At 44.1% G+C, this 6,316-nt stretch overlaps 1 pseudogene; it reads right to left on the bottom strand.

Moving 5' to 3' along the window:
- Positions 1 to 559: 559 nt before the first annotated feature.
- LOC107525341 (large ribosomal subunit protein eL19 pseudogene) lies at positions 560 to 1,141 on the bottom strand (annotated as a pseudogene).
- Between the last annotated feature and the right edge of the window lie 5,175 nt (positions 1,142 to 6,316).

Below are 6,316 nucleotides of genomic sequence, written 5' to 3'. Positions count from 1 at the left end.
ATTTATCCTCAAAGCCACCCTCTAACATAGGAACAATCATTAGGGAAACTGAGGCACGTTTAGTAAGTAACAGGGCTGTGATATGAATGTAAGCGGTTTGACTCCAGAGTCTGTGCTCTTAGTGAAAAAAGGTTCTGGGCCTTGAGTTCGGAGGTCCAGGCTCCAATTGGAAACCTTTGCTTTAGTTGATGCACAGCCCTACAAACCCCTCCATTTCTCCGTGCCCCAGTGATTTCAATTGGAAAATGAGAATAAGAAGCACTAACTTGAAAACCTTTGGTCCTCTCCTGGCACAGTGAAAAGAAAAGTGGAATTAGACTCCAGTTGTTACTTACATCTCTTGAATCACGTTAGGGAGAATCCAAGTCACAACCCAGGGTGGTATGTTTAAATCTCACCTTCATTTTCTCACCCACACCTCTCCCATCCTGCCTGTGTCCCAGGCGTTCTCTCTCATCCCCTCATTCATTTTTTTTAAAAGGCAGATAAAGTCTTATTTTATGGAATGACTTATCTATGTAATTGCTGAGGCTACTGTGTAGAGACTGGAGAGGGAACTTTATTTCTTGGCCTCTTTCTCCTTGGACAGAGTCTCGATGATTTCCCCCTTCTTGGCCTGGAGGGGCTGGCTCTTCACAGCACCGATGAGCTTCCTTGATGTTAAACCTGCAGGCCTCAGCTGGTCATCGGGCAGCTTTTCGCGCCTTGTCTGCCTTCAGCTGTGGATGTGTTCCATGAGAACCCGCTTGCTTTTGAACACGCTCCCCTTCATTTTCATGTACAGGCTGTGATCCACGTGGTGGTCAATCTTATTAGATTCACAGTGTGCCCTGTGCAGCCCGCACAGGATTCTCAGCCTCTTCATCCCGGTTACCTCCTCAGGCATGCGAGCACTGGCAGCTCTCTCTCACTTACCTGTGCCAATGTGCCTGCCCTTTGGCAGGCCCCGGTTTTTGCCAGCATCCAGCCTGGGGATGGACAGTCACAGGCTTCTGGATGATCAGCCTATTTTGATCAGCTTCTGGAACGGCTAACAGGAGTTGGCATTGGCTATTTCATTGGTGCCATTGAGGTCCAACCAGACCTTCTTTTTGCCACAGGGAAGGACCCTGGAGGTGAGCATCTTCTGAAGCCTGAGCATACTCCTGACCATGGCTGCAGTGGTGAAAGGAAAGCTCATAATGCGGCTTTGGAATCTGCCCCAAAGCTCACACTTTAACTCCTGGGGGGAGGCACTATCTTTGTTCCTCTCCCTGTCACCCTTTCCTTGACTACCCTTTGCCCCAATCATTTCCCACACATTCTCCTGATTCTTTTTCATGAAAGTATGTGAACAAAAAACTAGACCTCTACTTTTGTGTGGGAGAGAGGGAGAAGCTAAGTGCACAAAGAGGAAGCTTCCTGAACAGGTGGGAGTGGGAGGTGGGCAGTGGACATTGACTAGAGGGCCTTGTCCCCTGGAGAATTAAGAAAGGGATTGATGAAGAAATAGCAATAAGTATTAAAAAAAAGTGTCGGGATTTATTATGTGTCCTTGATAAGCGTGATTTCTTCCTTGCTCTGTGACACACTAGACAATCAGAGTGACAGGGGCGTGGTAGGCAGTCATACCCGACTGGACTGTCATCCTCTTGAGGGTGGGGATCTGTTCCTCCTCACTTCTGAATCTATAAGGCCAAGTACAGTATTGGCAGATAGCGTTTGAAAGAATAAGTGAAGAGAGATAGAAACCCAGAGACGGGCCTGCTGAATTTGAATTTTCATTCTAACAACTGACCTTTCCATTCCCTGAAGTGAGCTATTTAGCAATTCTCTAGCATATGGATTATCTCCATCTATGGCATCTATTCTTCCTCCATCTGTCAGGGAATCTCGTCCCCTTTCAGAGTCACAGAGGCCTTTGGTATATACTCTACACGCGGTATAAATGGTACTTTTTATTTTTAAAAAAAGAATGCAACAATATCACCTAGATTTAGCAAACAGCATAAAAAAACTTAATTTGGAGATTGCTTCCTGCTCTCTTTCCCCTTTGACAGAAGGCATTTAATAAACAATATTAATTCGGTTTCCTGATGCACATAAACCTAGCAGTATTCAATGTCTGGCTTGTTTGCTTTTACTCTTAAAGAATCTGAAGGGAGTTGACATTTTGTTTCATTCATTCACAGTCTCTTTTTTCATATCTAATGAACACACTCCACAACAATGGTCCTCAGATCTCCACCATCTGCAGGGGATGGCACGCAGGTCACAGGCTAAGAACAACACCACATCAGTATTGAATAAAAAAGTGAAACTTCAAAGGCAGAGCTGGCTATGAGGTCTATGCTTTCAAGACCTTGCAGCTAGCTCCTCCTGTTTATTATTTTTTGTTTGATTGGATGATAATGTAGTATGTCATTCCATGGTCCATGACCTGTGGTCAGTTCCCTGTGGAGGAGCCAGATTGGGGAATATTTTTGTAAGCATATTTGTCCCATTCAGGAAATAATAAAAACAAGAAGGGTGGGTACAAAAGATGTCTGAGGAGAGGAAACAATGTCCTTTATTGTTGGGGAAGATGATTTTGGGAGCTCAGTCCAGAGTCTTTTCGACTGGATGGTGATAATGATAATGATTCTCTCTATAAATAATGTAGGCAAGAGGGAGATTTTTTGCTAGCTTGCTTCTCTCTCCCCAGTCAATTGCACTCTATTTTCCCTTATCCTTGTGGCAGACACGTCAGACTCATCTTTACACTGCCATGACTAGAGTACATCCTTACCTCTGAATAACCCAGGCATCAACTTTTTAAAATGTTGAGCTGGTGCATTAAGTCTTAATGGAAAAATTTTCTCCTAATATAGGACGTCTCTGGGCTATGAATAATTAATGTCAATTTATAGCTCAAGGGATGTGGCAGAGGAATCAATATGGTAAATTAACATCCACCTGCTGGCCACCCAACAACAATATCTTTTTAAAGAATAATTAAGCTTCAAGAAGGCCTATACCCTCTTTTACAAAATCTTATGTATAATTAACATTAGTTTTGTTTTTATTGTATTTTATATTTTATCAAATATTATTCTTAAAAGCTAGAAGCTGCACAGGAGTGACCCATGCTCTGATGGACCTATACATTGACTGATTAGGAAGATACAGATCTTATTACCACGGTTGAGACTCTGACAAGGCAGAGAGAATAAAATGAAAAGATGCCAGGATGCATATATTCAGAAACAATCCTCCTCTTGCCCTCCCTTCACCCAGTTCTGAAGAAGGAGAAGGAGAGAGTTGTTCTTGAAGCATATGTCTGTGTGTCAAAAGAATGCCCAAACTTTGGGTGATGGTGGTGGCAATACTGTGGTACCAACTTTCATTGTCAGGAGAGTCTTATCTTCATATCTCAAATTTGAAGTCATTCCTGAACAGGGTTCTGGCCTCTTTTGCAGTATATTAGATAGGAGTAGGGGTCACATTGGCAATCTCTGTTCTGGTGTCCCGAAATTTCCCGTTTGCCCTGGTCTCTCTGCATCAGCCCAAGCATTGCCAGCTCTGCCTGTCTCTTCTTTTCCAGTAATCTCATCCATCTCGGGAACTGTCATTTGGGTGCCTTTGAGTCCTGGGGCTTGCTGAAGATGTTCTGAGGACAATGTCCATCTGTCACATGTTATTACCAGTTTCCCTAAACCCTACGATTAGGGAGGAGCAATTCTGGCCTAGGGGAAGGAACGGAGAATCAGAAAAGGTCTAGGATTTCTAGCAAGTCTGATTTCCTTTGCTGAAGCTTGCACCAACTCTTCATTGTCCTCCCTTCATTCTCAAAAGGTATCGTTTCCTGTACTGAGCCAGAGGGTGACAATACAGAGTTCCCGCCTTTAATGAGTTTTCTGTCTAGTGTGGAGAGATAGACTTGAGAACAAACTACTGTACTGCCTGGTTATAGGACGTCCAAAGAACCAGGGGCTGGAGGAGAGTGGGACAGAAGGAGAGAGTTGGGAAAGGCTATTTCAAGGAGGTGCTTGATTGTCTGTCTTGCAAAATGAGTCAGACCTGGAAGGGTACAAAGGGGCCCCGGGGCATTCCTGGCCAAGAGCGGGAGCAGGAGGGCAGGCCCAGGGGAATGGAACTGGAGGTCAGTCCTGGGTCTTGGCAGAGCTTAATTACTTGCTTCCTCCTTGAGCCTGAAGTTGGGACTTGAAGCTGAAAAAAACCCTGTCAGAGGCAGATTTCTTCGCAAGCCTCAAAGTCATTGTAGTCCCCTAAACCTTCACATCTCTCTGGGAGTTAGCTACTCCTATGGTTAAAAAGATCCCTTTCAGGGAAGGAGCTTTTGATGACTACCACCCTGCCTTGAGTTCAGACGCTGCTGGGCGGCTGCTTTCCTCTCTCAGAGGTGCTTGTACATTCTTTCCAGTTACTGCCTCAGCCAGTGCTCCTTGCTGCAAGTGTGCCTGAGATCAGTCCACCTGTGCGCCTGTTTTCCGGGCATTGAGAACGGACTGAATTAAACTTTCCATTGCAAACAGCAGCTTTTTAAATTGTAATGTGGTTTCAGAAAGTGTGATCCTTAACAGACACCGTTCTATGGGTAAGGTCTTCAGAGCACCCACTCCTTATTCCTGGGGGTTTCTAAAAGGGGGCCCCAAGTGTTCTCATACAACATGCAACTGTGATCCAACTTCAGTGCCACGGGCATCTAATCCCCTCCCACCCCAGCCTCCTTTCCCTGGGAGCATGGGTTCTAGAAGCACACCAACCGCACCTAATTCTGGCTCCAACACTTACCAGCTGTGTGGCCTAGGGAAGTTACTTCACCTTGTGTTTTCACAACACATTCATTTGGAAGGTACAATGCAATAATATTTATAAGACGCCTAGCCAATACCTCATATAGTATTGAACTTCATAAATGTTAGCTATTCTTTTTGTCACTGTTAGCGCAATTGTCACAACCCAGCCCATTGCCTGCAAAGTTACTCAGTGAAATCCCTTTCTCCCTGGGTAGGACAATATCCATGTCCAGGGAGCAGCCTCTGAAAGTTTCCCCGGTGTTCCATGCTTAGGGTACCAAGATGATTGTTTTTGTACCTGACAGTGAGTTGACACATTGTGCCCTGGATCTGAAGAAGCCTGACTGTACTTGGAGTTCCACAGAATTCCTCTCTAATAGCTTCTGGCCTTCACTCCTGCAACCAAAGGTGCTTAAACCCAGCTCATAAGCTTTTACCTTTCATTTTCCTCTTCAACTTTCCAGGCCCTTTTCTACACCAAAATCTCCTCTTTCCTCCTCCCGTTAGGAAACCATAGTTCCCACACATAGAGAGAGAGAGGGAGAGAATGAGAGAGAGAATTGGGATGTGGGTGTGGGAGGGGGATGTGGAGGGAGTTGCTTTACACTAGCAGCTGCCAGCCAAAAATGTAGTAATACTGACTGTTCTATTGTTAGAGTATCCAGTTGGCACCACTGGATTCCCCCCCCCGCCTCTTTAAACAGATTCTTAGATGAGAGATATTTAACCTTTTGGAATTGAGATGATCAGTTATTTTGAACATTACTGTGTGCTTTCAGTGTGAGTTCGTTTTGAGACTTATCTGAAAATTCCTCTCCATCCAATTATGAGTCACATTTTGGGCAGTTGCACATGGCACCCTCAGAGGTGAAGTCTGCAGGTAACTCTGAGGATAAGAATATGGAGTAGTGCCTCTGGCTCTTCAGTCTGAGAGGGTGACAGTGACCTAGGGGAAGGGCTGAAGGCTATGGGACAAGGGTTGATAGGTTATTTGCTCAGCATATGCTGGACTGTTCTACCCAGGCCTTCCCTATTGAATCTTGAAAGAGACAGTTTAAATTTAAACAAATAAATGCCTTACCCAATAGTTGTTACGATGCCTGCTTTTATTATTTGATTTCTTTAAATTTGTAGGCTTGCATTTTTCAAAGTTTATTTCCTCAGAGGAACAAAACAATGAGGTTATGTTTCCAAGGCAGGTCAGAACTTAGGGCCCAGGGATCTAGCCAGCAATCTTAGATCCTAGACACAAAAACCAAAGCTGTTTTATATTCTTATGAAAATAATTCAAAAGATAAGTCTTTGACCATTAAGTATATAAATGGTACAACAACTTTGGAATAGAGTTTGGCTGTTTCTTAAAAAGTTAAGCCTACGCTTATCATATGTTCTAGCCATTTTAGTCGTAGATATTTACTCAAGTGAAAGGAAGGTCAAGGTCTATACATAGATTTGTACATGAATGTTCACTGCTGCTTTATTTGTAGCAGCTCCAAACTGTGGAAACAGCTCAAATGTCCACGAGCCAATGAATGGAT

This window comes from Miniopterus natalensis, chromosome 2 (genome assembly GCF_054644295.1).
Source record: "Miniopterus natalensis isolate mMinNat1 chromosome 2, mMinNat1.hap1, whole genome shotgun sequence".
Classification (NCBI taxonomy): Eukaryota; Metazoa; Chordata; class Mammalia; order Chiroptera; family Miniopteridae; genus Miniopterus; species Miniopterus natalensis.
This window is presented reverse-complemented; position numbering and strand designations above follow the sequence as displayed.